The following is a 21,336-nucleotide window of genomic DNA, read 5'->3' as shown; positions in this document are numbered from 1 at the left end:
ATGTGTGGACCTGCCTATGTGCTATTCTATAACACTGCGCACCCAAAGTTTCTCACGTGCAACCCCAAAGTGGGCGTGGTCACGGGAGGGGCATGTGTGAGTCAGGGGTGTTCCAAAAACTTTGCAACAGTGTTGTAGAATACCGGGGTTATGCGTCCAACTTGCACGCCACAATTTACACCAGGTTTCAGCAGGAATTAATCCTGGAATCTATATAGCATGACTTAGTTGTGCGTGCAAATCTGGTCATATTCTGAATTTGTGCATGCAACTTAATTAGCAAGCTAATCAGCGCTGATAATTGCCACGCAAAAAGCAATTATTCACACTAATCGGTGTTAATTAGACATGTAGAATTGTCTAAGTGTATTCTGTAACATGATGCGTGTTCTAAATCACATGGCCATGGGCATGGAATGGTTGGGTCATGGGCATTTCTAAAATCTATGCGCGTTGTTATAGAAATCACATGGTCCGCACCTAATTTAGGCCACCAAGTTTTACTTGGCATAACTGCCCATGACGAAATTTAGTCGCATGGATGGGAGCTCAGCATATTCTACAAACCGCACAGAAATATAGATTTATTCTATAAAGTACGCCTAAATTTAGTTTCAGCGCCAAATTTTTAGGTTCAATATATAGAATCTAGTCCTAAGTCCTTATACCAGGGGCATAGCCAGACTTTGGCGGGAGGGGGGGGTCCAGAGCCCAAGGTGAGGGGGCACATTTTAGCCCCCCCTCCCGGCGCTACTGACCCCCCCCCCGCCATTGCCGACCGCCCCCCCCCCCCCGCCGCCACCACCACCAACAACAACAACTTTGACCCCCCCTGCCGACGACCCTCTCGACCTCCCTCCCGCCGCCAACCCTCCCCCACCTCTGCCGTTGCCTTGGGCTACCTTTGCTGGCGGGGGACCCCAACCCCCACCAGCCAAGGTCCTCTTCTTCCGGCGCAAGACTTCGTTCTGTTTCTGAGTCTGACGTCCTGCACGTTGTATTTGCTGGCTGACCTGCAAGGCTTCGTTCTGTTTCTGAGAGTCTGATGTGCAGGACGTCAGACTCAGAAACAGAACGAAGCCTTGCACCGGAAGTAGAGGACCTCGGTTGGCGGGGGTTGGGGTCCCCTGCCAGCAAAGGTAGCCCACAGCGACGGCAGGGGAGGGTTGGTGGCGGGAGGGGGTCGAGAGGGTCATAGACTTGGGGGTCCAGGGCCAAATCTACGGGGGCTCAGGCCCCCATGGCCCCATGTAGCTACGTCACTGCCTTATACCCAAAGTTGGGCACAGGAATTGTTCTGTAAAGGACGCTTAACCTGGTGCCGATTTTTCTCTGAGTCTAATTTTAAGCACCGTTTCCAGAATCTGTCCCTTTATGAGTCATTCTGAAGTCTGACGCAGATCTCTTTAAACCCTGCAGGTCTAGAACTTGTGAAACTTTGCAAGTGTAGGAGATTGATGATCCCTGCAGGATTCTGGCGCTTTCTTCCTTCAGAGCTAGCGCTGCCACTCTCCCTCATTAATATTCATGAGAGGAAAGGGGTCAGAAAATGTTACAGTAATATTGTTTGTGTTTTCCTCTCTGCTTTTGATCCTTATTGACTCATCATTTAAAATGCTGCAGAAGAGATTCGCTCAGTGCCTTGTTGGAACAGCAGGTGCTGTAGAGTCAACGAGGTTAGCTACTGGAAACTCAGACTGCATGTAGCTGAGGAGGGGCTTGGCAGGGCTGTGGTCTACGTTATAATCCGTCTCTCAGAAGTAGGGTAAAGAGAGCTGTCACGTTCAGATTGACAACCACGGTCCTTGACAGCCACAACCCAGTTGAGTTTTCAAGATTTCCACAATGAATACTCATGAGATTTATCTGCAGTCGGAAGTCTCGGCAGCCATTTTTAAAAAGCAATGCGGCAGCAAGAGGATCAGTGGCAGCGGGCAGGAAAGACGGGGGATCTTTCCTGCCCCGAAGAATCCACTAGACCACCAGGGTGGCTTCTGGTATGTTCCGGGAGGGCACCCTGCTGCTCAGGGGAGGAAGGGCAAAGTTTAGGTCGCCCGCTTTCGTGCAGCTCTCTAAAAAGGAGACGGCAAAAGCAGAGAGCAGGAGGGAGATGCCAAGGCCGCCGCGGGGCCCCTGGAAACATGAGGCCCTGTGAGGCTGCCCCTTTTGACCCTGCCTAAGACCAGCCCTGCTGGGAATATATATACAAATAGGGCTTTTCTGTCAATTCTGCCCGCCTGTGAGTTGAGCAGTCCTGCGAGGGTTCCACCTTTTATCAGAGATAGTCACATATGGGAAACTAAATAAACATTTTTGACCTGTACATCCTTTGTTTCCATTTCTGTGAGTGTAAGGAGAACTGGCATGGGCAGCCACAAGGACTTAGCCCCTTTAAAGGGAAAAATCAGTACACAACAGAGCAAGTTCAAGGTAATTTTAATCTTCATTTAAGCCGCAAGTAATACATGGTTCCTTTTACTGGAAGATGGGCATCCAAATGACAAATGAAATTTAATGTGGACAAATGCAAAGTGATGCACATCGGGAAGAATAATCCAAGTCATAATTACCTGATGCTAGGGTCCACCTTAGTAGTCTAGTCAGCAATCAAGAAAAAGACCTAGGTCTTAACATAGACAATACTCTGAAATCTTCTGCCCAGTGTGCGGCGGCGGCCAAAAAACAAACAGGATGCAGGAATGATTAGGAACGGGATGTAAAATAAGACCAAGAATATTATAATGTCTCTGTATCACTCCATGATGCGACCTCATGTTGAATAGTGCGTTCAATTCTGATCGCCATATCTCAAAAAAGATTTAGTGGAATTAGAAAAGGTTCAAAGAAGAGCAACCAAAATGATAACGAGGATGGAACTCTTCCCATAGGAGGAAAGGCTAAAGAGGTTGGAAAGAGACAGCTGAGGGGAGGATATAATTGAGGTCTACAAAATCCTGTGTGGTGTAGAATGGGTAGACGTGAATCGATTTTTCACTCTTTCAAAAAGTACAGAGACCAGGGGACACTCAATGAAATTATGTGCAAATACTTTTAAAACAAATAGGAGGAAATATTTTCTCACTCAAGGAATAGTTAAGCTCTGGAACTCACTGCCAGATGGTAACAGTGGTTAGAGAATTTAAAAAAGGTTTGGACAAGTTCCTGGAGGAACAGTCCATAGTCTGTTATTGAGATGGACATGGGGGAAGCCACTGCTTGCCCTGGGATTGGTAGCATGGAATGTTACTACTCTTTGAGATTTTGAATGGAATGTTGCTACTCTTTGGGGTTCTACATGGAATGTTGTTACTATTTGAGATTCTGGAATGTTGCTTCTAATTGGGTTTCTGCCAGATACTTGTGACCTGGATTAGCCACTGTTGGAAACGGGATACTGGCAAGATGGACCATTGGTCTGACCCAGTTTGGCTATTCTTATTACTCACCCTTTGCCAGAGTCCATGAATATTTTGATGGTGGAGATGCCATGGGTAGGAGGGACTGGGGATCACTTCTGCCCCAGCTATGCCATTAGATCACCAGAGAGAGTCTCAAAGGGGGGGGGGGGAGTGGAGAGGGAGGAGGGAGTGGAGGCTGGTACCATTCAGGGGTGAGGCTAGTTCCAGTTTCAGCTTCAGTTTCAGCCAAAACTGAGTGGTGAATTTTGGCTGCAGATTTGGTTTTGAAACGGAAAAAAGCAATTTCAGTCGCCTTCTACATGCCCATATCTTTTCCATTTAGCTCCCACAATTTACTAACTTAGGAGGAGGAATTTCACCCTCAATTAATCCTGCCTGGTCTAGTGTCTTTCTGCTATAGTTGGAGAAATATAGAAAACCCTTTTTCTGTAGCCCAAATCCCTAGAGATCAGGCTAACTGGGGCAAACCTTTTGCAATTAAACAGACTAGGGTACTTATGTTACGGCTTTCTGCACTAAATAACAATATTAGCAGCATGCAAAAGCATTACTCTCCTCAAATATTTACAGTCCCGCCATCACAATTAATGATCATCAACGAAAATCATGTCCTGATCTTAATTTTTGTTTGTGCCCTGTCTGTTCAGTTTGAACAGATTGTAAGCTCTGGAGAGAGGAGCATTTTCAGAGTCACTGCTGCTCATGAAGCAATGTTTTATGCATTGAAGTCGGCCCTTATAAAATACTGATCTGATATGTGTGTCCGAGGTGCCTGAGCGTAACTTTATCTAAACTGATTTGAGGCATTCCTAGGGGCTGGGGAAAGGTCTGCACTTAAGATTATGCTTTTAAAAATAGGTACATATGAAATGCTGAATAAACCAGGAGATTTGTGTCAATGTATGAGCATGAATTCCAAGGGGTAATGTGTATCCTTTAGTTTTAAAAATTCACTGGTACCTGTAAAGAGAAAAGCATATGTGTATAATTTGACTCCCTATCCGTTTCCATATTCAATTCAAACTTCTCTTACTGACCTATAAGTGCATTTACTCTACCGCTCCCCAGCACCTCTTCACTCTTGTCTCTCCCTACGCCCCCCCTCGGGTACTCCGTTCTGTGGATAAATCTCTCTTGTCTGTCCCCTTCTCCTCTACTGCTAATTCCAGACTCTGTTCCTTTTATCTCGCTGCACCTCACGCCTGGAATAGACTTCCTGAGCCTGTATGTCTAGCCCCGTCTTTGGCCGTTTTCAAATCCAGGCTAAAAGCCCACCTCTTTAACGTTGCTTTTGACTCCTAACCACAACTCACTTGCCCTGTACCCTTCTATCCTCACCTCTTTAATTCCCTTACCTCTTAGTTGTTCTGTCTGTTTGTCTGTCCTATTTAGATTGTGAGCTCTTTGAGCAGGGACTATCTTTTCATGTATGGTGTACAGCGCTGCGTATGCCTTGTAGCGCTATAGAAGTGATAAGTACTACTACTACTACTACTACTTAGCATTTCTATAGCGCTACTAGGGTTACGCAGCGCTGTACAAGTTAAAACATGGGGAAGGACAGTCCCTGCTCAAGAGAGCTTACAATCTAAAGGTAACAAACTATGTAGTCAGTGTAGTCAGTGTATCATGAATGGGGAAGGTGGTTAGGCACCAAAAGCAAGGGAGAAGAGATGGGTTTTAAGTAAGGACTTAAAGATGGACAGGGAGGGCGCATGGCGTATGGGCTCGGGGAGTCTGTTCCAGGCATAAGGTGATGCGAGGCAGAAGGGACGGAGTCTGGAGTTAGCGGTGGTGGAGAAGGGTACAGATAGGAGTGATTTGTCCTGAGAGCGGAGGTTACGGGTGGGGACATAGGGGGAGAGGAGGGTAGAGAGGTAATGGGGGGCAGCAGATTGAGTGCACTTGAAGGTCAATAGGAGAAGCTTGAACTGAATACGGTAGCGAATCGGGAGCCAGTGAAGCGACTTGAGGAGAGGGGTGATATGAGAGTATCGGTTCACGCGGTAGATAAGACGTAATTTTCCAAGCTTATAAAATCACCCAGGTGCACACATGCAGAAAAGCAGTTGTTAAGAAAATGTAGGGATCCTTTTACAAAGGCACACTGAAAAATGGCCTGCGGTAGTGTAGACACGTGTTTTGGGCTCACGCAGAATCATTTTTCAGCGCACGTGTAAAAAATGCCTTTTAAAATTTTTTGTTGAAAATGGATATGCTGCAAAATGAAAATTGCTGTGCGTCCATTTTGGGTCTGAGACCTTACCGCCAGCCATTGACCTAGTGGTAAAGTCTCACACAGTAGCTCGGTGGTAATGACCTGCGAACATCAAATGCCAATTGGCGCGTGTCTGAAAATGTTTTTCGGATGCGCGTCTCGGACACGCGCCAAAACGAAATTACTGTAAGAGCCACATGGGCGGTAACTCCATTTTGGCATGTGTTAGGCGCGAATAGATGCTTATCAGGCTTATTTTCGAAAGTGATTGCCGGCCATTTCCCGACATAAATCAGGAGATGGCCAGCGATCTCTCAAAAGCGGCAAAATCGGTATAATCGAAAGCGGCTTTTTTGACAGCATCGCTGCTTTCCCGTTGCCTCGCTGGCGAAAGTTCAAGGGGGCATGTCGGCGGCGTAGCGAAGGCGGGACATGGGCGGGCATGGGCGTGGCTACCAGATGGCCGGCTTTCGTGGATAATTGAAAAAAAAGCGGCGTTAAGCAGTATTTCGCCGGGTTTACTTGGTCCTTTTATTTTCACGACCAAGCCTCAAAAAGGTGCCCCAACTGACCAGATGACCACCGGAGGGAATGGGGGATGACCTCCCCTTACTCCCCCAGTGGTCACCAACCCCCTCCCACACTAAAAAAAAAATACAAATCAAAACCTTTTTTTACCAGCCTGTATGCCAGCCTCAAATGTCATACCCAGCTCCGACAGCAGTATGCAACTCCCTGGAGCAGTTTTTAATGGGTGCAGTGCACTTCAGGCAGGCAGACCCACGTCCATCCTCCCCTACCTGTTACACTTGTGGCGGTAAATGTTAAGCCCTCCAACCCCCCCCCCCCAAAACCCACTGTACCCACATGTAGGTGCCCCCCTTCACTCATAAGGGCTATGGTAATGGTGTAGAGTTGAGGGGAGTGGGTTTGGATTTGGGGGGCTCAGCACCCAAGGTAAGGGAGCTATGCACCTGGGAGCTATTTGTATATTTGTTTAAAATTTTTAGAAGTGCCCCCTAGGGTGCCCGGTTGGTGTCCTGGCATGTCAGGGGGACCAGTGCACTACAAAGGTTGGCTCCCCTCACGACCAAATGCCTTGGATTTCGCCGGGTTTGAGATGGCCAGCATTTTTTTTCCATTATCGCTGAAAAACAAAACCGGCGATCTCAAACCCGCCGAACTCTGGCATTTGGCCGGGCTAAACCGTATTATCGGAAAAAAAGATGGCCGGCCATCTTTTTCGATAATACGGTTCCAGCCAGCTGTTGTGCCACCGCCAAAATAGATCACCAGCGACATTCGATTATGCCCCTCTATGTGTCTATTTGGGGCAATTCTTTAGCTGAGCTCCTTTAAGTAGGGGTCCAGAGTGTGTCTGGTAGGCGTCTAGTCTACACAGGAGTGAAGGCACCTGTACTTCTTTTATAGAAAGGAACGGAGTAGCCTAATAGTTAGTGCGGTGGGCTTTGGCCCTGGTGACCTCAGTTCAATTCCCACTGCTGTTATGTTTTTGTTTTGAATGTTTTGCATATTGTACCTCACCATGGATAAGGGCGGGTTATAAATAATAAAATCTAAATCTAGAGGTTTCTATCCATTGATGGAGTATCTTAGATTGCAACTGGCCATCATGATCTATATTTGATATTTTGTTTATGGCTTTGTAATCCTTGTTTGTTTACAATTAGCTACATTGAATTCGAGTATGTTCAGGATAATGTGGGGTATAAATGTCAAAATCAATCAGTTTAAACAATGGTGATAATGGAAATAAATTGTGATACTTCCTTTTGTTTTCTGCCGAGCAAACTATGCAGTTTTGGGGAACTCTTTTTCTCGCATGCCAAATCCCTCTCGTAAAATATACATGTTGATCATGCTTCTCCATATCAGCCTTCCAGTTCTCCTTCCACCCTCATATCGTTCATGTAGATAGGATTGTTGGAAAATTTTGTTTTATTCATTGCTGGAATCTATATATATAAAACTCACCCTCAACGTTCTATTTTCACTGACGTCACTGAAGCCAGGTTCGTAAGTTCGAAGCTCTGAAGCCACAGAAAATCACAGTCTCTGGGCCCCGCCCTCGCGTCAAACGTTATGACGTTGAGGGCGGAGCACATTCTCACCTCCAACGTTCTACTGCACTGTAGCTCTGCTCCGCCCTCGTGTCAAAACGCGATGACGTCGATGGCGGGACAGACGTTACTCTATGGGTTCGTACTACAGGGGCATTGACATCACGCTAAAATCTTCTGTTTTGGCAGGTCAGGGGGTGGGGGGGGCCTTCGGAGAGGGGGGAGCACCGGCAGCGACGACATTGGTGGGGGTGGAAGGGGGTGCACTGGCAACAGAGACATTGGGGGCAAAGGGAACGGTGACGGACGCTGGGGGGCGTGGCAAAATGGCCAGGGTGAGAGGACATTCAAAGGGAGGCTGCAGGGGGCCAGCAACACAATATAATCGCTGGCTGGCTGGCTGCATGGGGGGGGGGGCCAGCAGGAGACACACCTAAATCGCAGGGTGGCTGCAGGGGGGCAGGGGACACAGGAAAATCACTGCCTGGCTGCACGGGGGGGGGGGCAGGGGAGACAGCACAATCGCTGGGTGCCTGGAGGGGGGGCAGGGGACACAGGACAATAGCAGGGTGGCTACAGGGAGGGTAGGGGAGATAGGATAATCACTGGGTGGCTGGAGGTGGGGCAGGAGACACACAACAAATGCAGGGTGGCTGGAGGGGGGCAGGGAATATAGAAGACTCACTGGGTGCCTGGAGGGGACACAGGGGACACAGGAAAGTCGCTGCGTGGCTGCAGGGGGGCAAGGGACAGAGGAGACTCGCAGGTTGGCTGCAGGGGGGGCAAGGGAGAGAACGCCATTGGTGGGTAGCTGCAGGGGGGCAAGGGAAAAAGTATAATCGCTGGGTGGCTGCAGGGGGAGCAGGGGAGAGAGGAGAATCGCACGGTGGATGCAGGGGGGCCAGAGGACACACACTCGCACCCAGCACTCTCGCTCTCTCTCACACACACACACTCGCACATTCACTCTCACTGTCTCACACACAGTCAATCTCACACATACTCTCTCAAACATACAAACTACAAGGAAAACCTTGCTAGCGCCCGTTTCATTTGTGCCAGAAACGGGCCTTTTTTTACTAGTAAATAATAAACATCTTACAAGTTCAATTTATAAATAAATATTTCGCTTTTGCTCCCTTGGACCAAAAAACTCTTTCCCTAGTCTGGGATTTAATGGAAGACTGGGTTTATTAGACCATGATTACAGGCTCCAGTGATAAGAGCCCAGGAAATGAACAAGAGTTTTCTTATTTGTTCCCTAGTTTGTTTGGGTTTTTTTTTTTTTTTTGACTCATCTCTAATCTCTTTGTCATATTATTCCAGCAGAGGTGAATTACAGTTCTCAATTTTAATTATTTAAGTTTACACTGAAGGAGTTTGTAGATTGCTTGAGTTGAGATTGAAGAGGACAATATTAGGACCAGAAATAAAGTTTAAAAAGTATTTTAAACTATAAACAATCACTAGAAGCCATTGGGTTCATCCAAGTATGGACAATAATTGAATGTATGATGAGTTCAGATTCAGGAAGAAATAAGTAGCAGCAATTTTATTAAAAAAAAAAAAAAAGTCAAGTAATACAGTAGCAGAACTTATTTTTTTTCTTGCTTTTGATGTTTTACAAAAAGCAATTGCTTGTGAAACTGAAGCGTCAAAAATGATTTAAAAATAAATTCGAGGGACGGAGTGATATTTTATTTACAGCATGAGAGGAGAAAGAAGGTTTCCTTATATCACGTTAATAGACATAAATATATTCAGGGAGATAGGATAACACGACACAATGAGCCCGTAATAATGCAAAGTCGATCTGCTCTGAAAATGATAGAAAGGAGCTGGCAGACCAGTTCACCTTTAATTCTAAAGAAGAGATTAATCTGGGAGAGGGGCCTTTGCAACAGGAAATGTGCTTTGGGAGATGTTTTCCTGTATCAACGACCCCCATTTTTCTCAGCTCATCCATTACTTCTGTAATATTTGCTCAGGAAAAAAAACTATGCAATTTCTTTGTCAGCTTTTTTCCAGACTCTTGGGTCCTGATTGCTTGTTTATTTCTTGCAGCCTGATACATCATTTTGAAGACAGATCTCTTCACTGATCATATTCTCCTCTTTTGTTCTGTCAATAGATGTTTTAAAATAGATCTTTGAAGTGTTGCCTTCTCCTCCCTCGGCCCAGCAAATAAGCCGTATTACAGCAGAATTATAACGATGGGATGATTTTTTTTTCCCTCTCAGGTTACTGTCTCTGAATAATTTTTTTTTTTAATTACTGTATAATGGACTTGGAGATGGTGGAGCAGTGCTGACGCTTTATTTTATTGTCTTTTATGATTATTGGAATTGGAAAAGATGCAGCGAAGGGCGACTAAAATGATAGCGGGGATGGGACGACTTCCCTATGAAGGAAGACTAAGGAGGCTAGGGCTTTTCAGCTTGGAGAAGAGACGGCTGAGGGGAGACATAATAGAGGTATATAAAATAATGAGTGGAGTGGAACAGGTGGATGTGAAGCGTCTGTTCACACTTTCCAAAAATACTAGGACTAGGGGGCATGCGATGAAACTACAGTGTAGTAAATTTAAAACAAATAGGAGAAAATGTTTCTTCACTCAACGCATAATTAAACTCTGGAATTCGTTGCCGGAGAATGTGTTGAAGGCGGTTAGCTTAGCAGAGCTTAAAAGGGGGTTAGACGGTTTCCTAAAGGACATAAACCACTACTAAATGGACTTGGGAAAAATCCACAATTCCAGGAATAACAAGCATAGAATGTTTGTACGTTTGGGAAGCTTGCCAGGTGCCCTTGGCCTGGATTGACCGCTGTCGTGGACAGGATGCTGGGCTCGATGGACCCTTGGTCTTTTCCCAGTGTGGCATTACTTATGTTCTTATGTCCTCTACTTGTCTCACTTTTATTACATAGAGCAGTGATTTAACCTATTGTGATGTCATAGTGGCTCATTCCACCAATAAGAGCCAACCTCATTAGTGATGTCACAATGGCTTGATTGTATAGAATGTTTGTACATTTGGGAAGCTCGCCAGGTGCCCTTGGCCTGGATTGGCCGCTGTCGTGGACAGGATGCTGGGCTCGATGGACCCTTGGTCTTTTCCCAGTGTGGCATTACTTATGTACTTATGTCCTCTACTTGTCTCACTTTTATTACATAGAGCAGTGATTTAACCTATTGTGATGTCATAGTGGCTCATTCCACCAATAAGAGCCAACTTCATTAGTGATGTCACAATGGCTTGATTGTATAGAATGTTTGTACGTTTGGGAAGCTTGCCAGGTGCCCTTGGCCTGGATTGGCCGCTGTGGTGGACAGGATGCTGGGCTCGATGGACCCTTGGTCTTTTCCCAGTGTGGCATTACTTATGTACTTAGAAGCAGTATTCATGATTTACATGTGTAAATACCAGTTACACATGTAGAAGCCAGTTTTTACACATGTATATCTGCATTATGTATAGGTAATAAGGAAATATGGTTGGCGTGTGTTGTGGGCAGGTCTTAGGCAGAGTCTATGCAAGCATATGTGGGCAAATATGCATGTCAGGAATTACAGCTGCTCGTTTCCATCAGTCCTTTACAGGAGGGGTTAAGGATTAATCCCCCCTTGTTTATTTCCCCCTCCAAATACACCAAGCTGTGCCAGTAGCAGACAAGACAGAACCCTACAGTCACTCACTTGGAAAAAGCATTCACCAAACGGGGATCTTACCCCCGCTCTTCTTCAAATGATGTCCGTTGGCCACTGTCATGTTCTGCAGTTATTAAGAATCGGCATTTATTTGGATTTGCGTAGATTTAACTCATGCCTTTCCAGTAGTACAAGGGAAATTAATTCACTGGCATGCCTTAAGGTGTGTAAATATCAATTAACACGTGATGATACATGTTAACATTTTTAATTAATATTCTTGTGTGAAATGAATCACAATAATCTGTAGATGACCTGAAACAAAGCCACATTTTTTTTTCTCTGCGCAAACCCAAACAAATTTAGCAGTGCATACGTACATAAGTATTGCCACACTGGGAAAGACCAAAGGTCCATCAAGCCCAGCATCCTGTTTCCAACAGTGGCCAATCCAGGTCACAAATACCTGGCAAGATCCCAACAAAAAGTTCAATACATTTTATGCTGCTTGTCCCAGAAATAAGCAGTGGATTTTCCCCAAGTCAATTTAATAATGGTCTCTGGACATTTCCTTTAGGAAGCCGCCCAGACCTTTTGTAAACCCCGGTAAGCTAACCACCTTTATCACATTCTCTGGCAACAAATTCCAGAGTTTAATTACATGTTGAGTGCTTAGATTGCAACTCCAGGAACTGGGAAATAAAGCCATTGTAGATCACTCTTTTGTTGAATCTATGAACTAAAGTACTCCATGGTTGGTTAAACTTTTCAACAGGTCCTTTGCAGTGAGTTTTGCACATCTGATCAGTTTTGGGCAGTTCTATCAGAGATTTGTTGTTTGTTTTCTAGCTCTTGCCTTGACTTCAATAGTTTGAGGTTACTTCCATTTCTTTATTAATGTTTCTGAAGTTGAAATTGTTAACTGGATGCATTTCTGCATTTTTATTTGTAAAATGGAATTATTTTAATGTTCAAATGCTCACACACCTTCTTGAAGGACCCCGTGATTGTTCAGTGCAGACAGAATAAAAATCAGAAGCTAAGACATTGAAGGGTCAGACTAGAATTGTCGTCACCTTACTTACTGAAGGCCTAACAATCTGGGTGATATGAATCGGTTTTCTTTAATGTAGTAATTAATGAATCAACTGGAAGAGTGTCCAACCTTTTATATCTGCCAAACACTCATTTATTATTTTCAATCTGGCGGAATCAGCAAATACATAACAGTTATGCATTAAAATTTGCTGAAAAATAGCATGTTTAAGTTTGTAACTGAATACAGTGATATAGAGGACATGAAGCAGAAAAAAATGCTTCATATCCAAACATTTTTATGCAACTCTCCTACATAATTATTCCAAAAAGGTAGAAAAAGAGATGGTCAGTTACTACCATCTTTATCATGGAGCCATACTTACAATACACTTACATATTAACATAGTAGATGACAGCAGATAAAGACCTGTTCAGTCCATCCAGTCTGCCCAACAAAATAAACTCATAGCATAAGGTATGATGTGATACTACATATGAATACTTAATCTTGATTTGTCCTTATCATTTTCAGGGCACAGACTGTAAAAGTCTGCCCGGCATTGGCCTTGTTTTCCAACTTCTGAAGTTGTCATTGAAGCCCCAGTCCAACCCATCCAAATCTCTTCAGCCATGATCAGGGCACAGACCATAGAAGTCTGCCCAGCACCGGCCTTGTTCTGTAGCTACTGAAGATGAATCTGTCCATCATGATCAGGGCACAGACCGTAGAAGTCTGCCCAGCACCGGCCTTGTTCTTCAGCTACTGAAGATGAATCTGTCCACCATGATCAGGGCACAGACCGTAGAAGTCTGCCCAGCACCAGCCTTGTTCTTCAGCTACTGAAGATGAATCTGTCCACCATGATCAGGGCACAGGCCATAGAAGTCTGCCCAGCACCGGCCTTGTTCTCCAGTTACTGAAGATGAATCTGTCCACCATGATCAGGGCACAGGCCATAGAAGTCTGCCCAGCACCGGCCTTGTTCTCCAGTTACTGAAGATGAATCTGTCCACCATGATCAGGGCACAGGCCATAGAAGTCTGCCCAGCACCGGCCTTGTTCTCCAGTTACTGAAGATGAATCTGTCCACCATGATCAGGGCACAGGCCATAGAAGTCTGCCCAGCACCGGCCTTGTTCTCCAGTTACTGAAGATGAATCTGTCCACCATGATCAGGGCACAGGCCATAGAAGTCTGCCCAGCACTGGCTTCGCTTCCCAATTCCTGGTGTTGCCAACTAATCCCTGCTAAGCTTGTTTGGTTCCATGCCTTCTGTACAGGATTCCTTCGTGTTTATCCCATGTATTTTTGAATTCCATTACCGTTTTCATCTCCACCATCTCCCATGGGAGGGCATTCACCACCCTCTCCATGAAAAAGTACTTCTTAGCATTATTCCTGATTCAGGCCCCCTGCAACCTCGATTCATGTCCTCTTATTCTACCACCTTCCCATCTCTGGAAGAGGTTTGTTTGTAGATTAAAACCTTTCAGATATTTGAATGTCTGTATCATATTATCCCTGTCTCTCCTTTTCCTAAAAAAAACTCCACCTGATAAACGATATCACTGAAAGAATGAAGGGTCCTGTTTACTAAGGCATGCTATAAATGCGCTAGCGTTTGTAGCGTGTGCTAAAAAACACTGGAACACCTTAGTAAACAGGGCCCTAAATAAACTAACAAAGAAAAACTGGAGGCAAATGAACAAATACAGTGCGAAATATACTCCAGGAAGCACATGTTGATCAAATCCAGACACATGGATAAAAGACTGATATTTGCAGCCCAAGACAATCCATTACAGATGAGATGGTTCGCAATGACCACAGAATAAACTGGGAAAACAGATATGGAGTTTCTCTAAGGAAGAAGTGGAAACGTTCTGATGGGAGAAAGTTTATATACAGAAAGGCACAATAAGAGGGCACATCTAATTCTTTGGAAACTTGTAAACAGTATAAAATCATGGCCCTAAGAATAGCCATACTGGGGTCAGACCAATATTCCATCTAGCCCAGTATCCTGCTTCCAACAGTGGCCCATCCAGGTCACAAGTACTTGGCGGAAACCCAAATAGTAGCAACATTCCATGGTATCAATCCTACTACTACTACTACTACTACTTAACATTTCTAAAGCGCTACTAGGGTTACGCAGCGCTGTACAATTTAACATGGAAAAACAGTCCCTGCTCGAAGAGCTTACAATCTAAAAGACAAATGTACAGTTAATCTGATAGGTCAGACAGATAGGGCTCTGGACTGGCTAAACAGGAAGAGGGAATGGAGCCCAGCTTCAGGCAAAGGGCAAGCAGTGGCTTCCCCCATGTCCATCTCAATAACAGACTATGAACTTTTCCTCCAGGAACTTGTTCAAACCTTTTTTTAAACCCAGATACGCTAACCACTTGTAACGCATCCTCCAGCAGCAAACTATTCTTTGAGTGAAAAAATATTTCCTCCTATTTGTTTTAAAAGTGTTTCCATATAATTTCATTGAGTGTCCCCTGGTCTTTGTACTTTTTGGAAAGAGTGAAAAATCAATTCACTTCTACTCGTTCTGCACCCCTACAAGACCAAGAAAATGTGGGTGCCTCAGGCTTGGTTCAAAGGAATTTTCAAGCATGCCTTGATAAAGTGTCCATATTTATTACACCTTATGACCTGCAGAAGGAAACGCTCTTTGGCATATTGCAGGGACAGTGAGTATCAGCAATACATTTGAGAGACTGAGATCCTATTTCATATATCCTGGCTTTAGAGTGAGGTTTATTACTGTATCCACAAAATGAACCCATTTGGAGACCTTAACCTGAGTGAAAAAATGTAAATTAAGTTTCTCTAAACTAGTTCCAATGTAAACACAAATTAGTCAGATGTCAACAAAATGTACAATCTCCAAAACTTGAAACAGTACTTAAGCTTTTGTTGATCACTGTCGATCCGAAACTAAGCTGGCATGATCATTGTTTCACCTACAGTGTCAGCTCTGACTAACTGAAAGTTGATTTTTGCAGCTTGTCAGATCTTGATGGGGAGTTGTTAAATTTTTGAAACTGGTTTGATGGTCATAAACCTTTTCTGAAGCTTTTCTGATGATCCAATTCTCCACCTTTTGAGCTATGCCTTGAAGATGATTTTCTTGTTTCAAGAAATGTATTAAAAAAGGTATCATCTTATTTTCTTTTCCATGTTTTATTTTGTTTGATTTCTATAGATTCCACTAGCAACATTCCATGTAGAAGTCGGCCCTTGTAGATCACCAATGTGGCCGCGCAGGCTTCTACATGGAATGTTGCTAGTGGAATAGCAACATTCCATGTAGAATCTCCAATAGTAGCAACATTCCATGTAGAATCTCCAATAGTAGCAACATTCCATGTAGAATCTCCAATAGTATCTATTTTACTGTCATAGTAATTCTTGAATGTTTTCACTTATATACACTGTCAGCTAGCACATTTGCTTATTTCCGATCTGAGGAAGAAGGGCAACCTTCGAAAGCTAATCAAGAAATGTATTAAGTTATGTCCAATAAAAAAGGTATCATCTTATTTTCTTTTCCATGTTTTATTTTGTTTGATTTCTATAGATTCTACATGGAATGTTGCTATTCCACTAGCAACATTCCATGTAGAAGTCGGCCCTTGCAGATCATCAATGTGGCCGCGCAGGCTTCTGCTTCTGTGAGTCTGACGTCCTGCGCAGCCTTCTACATGGAATGTTGCTAGTGGAATAGCAACATTCCATGTAGAATCTCCAATAGTAGCAACATTCCATGTAGAATCTCCAATGGTATCTATTTTACTGTCATAGTAATGCTTGAATGTTTTCACTTATATACACTGTCAGCTAGCACATTTGCTTATTTCCGATCTGACGAAGAAGGGCAACCTTCGAAAGCTAATCAAGAAATGTATTAAGTTATGTCCAATAAAAAAGGTATCATCTTATTTTCTTTTCCATGTTTTATTTTGTTTGATTTCTATTGATAACCTTAAGAGTGGACTAACACGGCTACCACACTCCTCTACTTGTTTCTAGGGAAAGCTGAAGACTTATTTCCTTGCCCAGGATTTTAGGCCGCTTTAGTTAGTTACATTTGATTTTTAATTTTATTTAAATTATTATGGTTTTATATTGTTTGGATGCTTATTGATTATGTTATAATATTTCAGATGTTTATTTGTAGTCTGCTTAGAAAAACGAGATTGGCAATGTTAGGAAGTCCATCCTGGCAGGGGCTATTCTGACCTTAATCCCCTATTCTTTGGTTGTTACTTCATAGTTTGTTTGTTTTTAATTTCTCTATGGTTATAGCTATTCTGCTTCTCATTGTGCTCTATAGAATCTAATATAATAATTTGCTCCTGCAATGTTCCAATGAGGCTACCTGGGTTCGTAATCATCTCCTGACGTCACTCTCTCACAGTAGAAGCCTGCGTGCCTGACGTCAGGAGATGTTACTGTGGTCGCCTCTGTCTCGCTGTCTTTGGACTCTGCATCGCTGCCGCTGTCCTCCGCAACCCCACGTCCCTCTCGCTTCCCGCTCGGGTATCGGTGCCGGTTGTTCCATCTTCACTTACCAAGTCAGGGTTACGGCGGCCGCCAGCAGCGGTAAAAGGCGTGCAGCCTAGGCCCTTTTCTCTCTCTCTCAGCTGTGGTCCCGCCCTTGCGGAAACAGGAAATGAGGGTGGGACCACAGCTGAGAGAGAATAAAGGGCCGAGCCTGCACGCCTTTTACCGCTGCTGGTAAGTCAAGATGACTTTCAGACTTCGTAGGGAGGGGGCCTGGAACTGGAAGGGAGAGAGGGAGGAAGGGAGGGACGACAACCCTAGAACTGGGAGGGAGAAAGGAGGAGGGAGGGAGGGGACGACCCTGGAACTCAAAGGGAGGGAGGGAGGGAGGGAGGTGATGACCCTGGAACTCGAAGGGAGGGAGGGGACGACCCTGGAACTCAAAGGGAGGGAGGGAGGGGGGGTGGCACACACTCTCAATCTCACACACACACACTTGCACCCAGTCTCACTCTCTCTCTGTCACACACACACTCTCTCTCTCAAACATACACACTCCGAGGAAAACCTTGCTAGTGCCCGTTTCATTTCTTTCAGAAACAGGCCTTTTTTACTAGTTATTATATAAGCTTCTCCAAACTTTTTTGTTGGTGGTGCTTTCCCAGTTCCTCACAAAATTGCTTCAGGTTGGGTTTGAATAGTATATTTTGGTATCCCTCATATCTGTTTTCTTCATATCTCTACTACTGGGCTTCTGCTGCTACTTTCAGAGTTCAAACATTTTATTGAATTTTCATGTAAAATAATATCTGCATTAGAATTTAAAAAAGAAATATCTCTCACAGGAAAATATCAACGTCTACGTTTTCATATACATTTGACAACAAACACATACAATATTCTGTATTCATGAGGAAGTCATTTCTCCTGCAAGCTTGATACCTAATCATCAACTGAATGACCTATTGGCATTCCCTGTTGTGTTCGGTTCATATTTGTGTACTATACACACATTGTTCCACCAATAATGAAATTTTACATTTTTTTACATCCTTCCAGTTGATTAATGTGATTTGAAATGCTAATGATAACAACTAGTCAAATAGTTTCATTTGAGCTTAAGACAGACATTTATCCAATATTAGAGACTTGAGAATCAGTTGGCCCTTGTATTTCCAAGAATCAAGTGAAGGTTAACAGTTGACAGAAAACTTCTGATTTTCAAAAGTTTTGTAATGACACGTTAAATTGAGGGCATATTGTATCATTGCTCTGTAAAAAGAACGGAGATCATCGTTAAAAATCAAACAAAGCGGTCACGTGATGCGGTGGAAGCAGTAACAGCGTTTTTGTGCTGCTCCGAGTGCCCTGCTCGCCCCCGACCTAAACCGCCGTAAAAAAACTCAAAGAAACCGATCGGACTCTGTAAAAGAACGGAGGAAGGTGCATGGAACAATATCTCGTTCCTATGCCGCCCGGAAGCACAAGGAAAAGCTCGAAAAGCGAAAAAGAAAAGCTGCTCGTGGCAAACAGCGATTCCAAGATGGCGACCGCATCCCCGCGAGGCGAGGCTGAATTTACCGCCCGACAGCTGGCGCAGTTGGTAACAGCGGTAGGAACAGCACTGGAACCCCGTTTCACTGCATTAGAGGGCCGATTGGGGAAAATAGATGGCACACTGGCGGAAATAACAAGTAGAACGGCAGAGGTTGAAAAACGAGTATCAGACCTGGAAGACACATGGCAGCAACGCGAGCCGGATATATCTAACTTAAAGCAACAGCTAACAATCCAAGCAGAGAAGTTAGATGAACTAGAGAACAGAACTAGGCAATGCAACCTCAGACTGGTGGGCCTGCCTGAAACCATACCAGACAAAAACCTGGGCACAGTGCTGGAAACATGGCTCTCTAAGGAATTTGCCATATCAGACAGCAGAGGCCATCTTTGCATTGAACGGGCCCACAGACTGGGGAGACCGGGTCAACCGGGGTCTAGACCCAGAGTGGTCATAATAAAAGTTCTCAATTATCTCCATAAAGAAGAGATTTTACAGGGGTACCGACAGAAAAGAGATACTTTAAGATACGCGGACAGCCAAATAAGAATATTCCAGGATTATTCAGCTAGTGTACAGGAGAGGAGACGAAAATTCCATCCGATTTGCTCCTCACTTATTGATAAAAATACCCGGTTTATGCTCCTGTACCCAGCGACTTTGAAAATCATGAAAGATGGAAAATGGATATCCTTCACCTCAGAACAATCAGCGACGCAATTTATTAACCAGGAGCTGCACGCACCTGCAACACCAACGTGAACTTGCTCCAAAAGAACTGTGGTGAGCAGGCTCTGTACTTGATAAGACCATTTTGCCAGGTCTGATGACACTTTTTGAGAAATCCAATTGCCAAAGGTTAAAGGTAATAATGATATGTCTGGGGGGGGGAGTGGGGCACTCAGCACATTGTGACTAGGCCTTGATGGGGAATGCCCTTTCAAGGCATTTCTTGGGAGAAGGGGAGTGGGAAGAATGGGTAGACCTGTGGATAAGGGGAGGGATAGGGGTGGGGGGGATACACTAAAGGGAACAATTGGAAAGATAATTAGTGGGGTAAAGGGGGAGGATACTACTGGTACCTATGATTACATGAGAGCTAAATTTGAATCTTGGTCTCCAAATGCAGTATGCATGCTCCTGGGGAGAGGCTGGGCCCCCGGGGGTAAATCAGGAAATATTACTGATAGTATCCCCAAGACTGGAGAGTCATTAGCCACTCTGGAGTAAAGATCTTGTCGTGGAATGTTTCAGGCATCACATCACCAGTGAAGAGATATAAGATCTTATCTCAGATACGGCGACATAATATAGATTTTGCCTGTTTGCAAGAAACAAAATTATCAGATATTGAACATGGAAAACTGTGTCAACAGTGGGTGGGTGAGAGCCACTTCTCCTCCTCGGGTAATAGGAAGAGTGGAGTTGCAATACTAGTACGTAAGGGGCTACCTTGCACCACCGCCCTAATACACAAAGATTCAGAGGGATGTATAGTGTTAATTCGTGTTAACTATCAAGGTCAGAGCTTTTATTTGTGTGCGATATATGCTCCAAATTCCTATGACCCAGGATTCTTTCAGTCTTTAATAGCATTAGGGCTGCAATACACGGATGCTCCCTGGGTGTGGGCGGGAGATTTCAACCAGGTGCAGGACCCGTCCTTGGATAGATCATCACCCGTGGCTGTTCCAGGAGTGAGTAAGGGGAGGGGGATATCAGCACTCTGTAAACATTTGCATTTAACTGACCCGTGGCGCTCTCTCCACCCTACTACAGAAGATTATACCCATCAGTCAAAAGCCCACCAGTCTTGGTCTAGAATCGACTATATCCTCATATCACAATCTTGGTTCTTTAAAGTCCAGCAGGCAGTTATTGGTCCTATGGAAATTTCAGACCATAGTATGATATGGGTAGAACTTGACTTAAGGGGGGGAGGGAGAACAACTAACCACTGGAGATTCCCTGCCTATCTCTACAGAGACAAACACCTTTTAGAACACCTATTGGGAAAATGGAAACTGTATGAGGACACGAATTATTCTTCATGTGACTCATCTATATTATTCTGGGAAGCATCTAAAGCGGTTATGAGAGGGGAAGTAATAGCGTTTCAAAGTGCTAGGAAAAAACGATTAGCGGCGGGCATTTTGCGCCTAGAAGCAGACTATAGGAGAGCAAAGAGGAAATATATAACACATCCCACACCAGACAACAGGGATTTAATGTCAGCAACCCTGGTAGCACTCAACTCTCTTATTCATGAGCAAGCCACGAAGCAATTAATGGCTCGACGGCTGAACTTCCAACGCTTTGGGAATAAATCAGGAAAACTACTAGCTAGAGTGGCTAAAACACAAACCTCCCAAAGATTTATCCCAGTGATAACAAATTCCAAGGGGGACAAGCTAACTAAATTACAAGACATAGTTAACACATTCCAGGAATACTTTAAAGAAACGTATAGCGCCAAAGATAGGGTTCGGGGTCCCCTGACCCGAGACTACCTAGAAGATGCAAAAATGCCCCAATTAACAGAAATAGCCCGCCAAGCACTGCTAGCCCCACTTGAAGCACAAGAGGTTTTTAAAGTATTAAAATCCCTACAACTGGGTTCAGCCCCAGGTCTCGATGGTTTCTCTAATGAGTACTATAGGATGCTGGCCCCTCAATTGTGTGGAGCCTTGGTAGATTACTTTGAGGCAGTGGTGACTAGGGGATCCTTTTCATCAAGGGAGAATGAAGCCTTAATAACATTAATCCCCAAGCCGGGTAAACCAAAAGATCAAGTAGAATCCTATAGACCCATTTCCCTCATCAATGTAGATGTTAAGATCTTATCTAGAGTGCT

This window comes from Microcaecilia unicolor, chromosome 8, assembly GCF_901765095.1.
Source record: "Microcaecilia unicolor chromosome 8, aMicUni1.1, whole genome shotgun sequence".
NCBI classification, from domain to species: domain Eukaryota; kingdom Metazoa; phylum Chordata; class Amphibia; order Gymnophiona; family Siphonopidae; genus Microcaecilia; species Microcaecilia unicolor.
The sequence above is the reverse complement of the archived record's forward strand: the minus strand, read 5'-3'. Positions refer to the sequence as shown.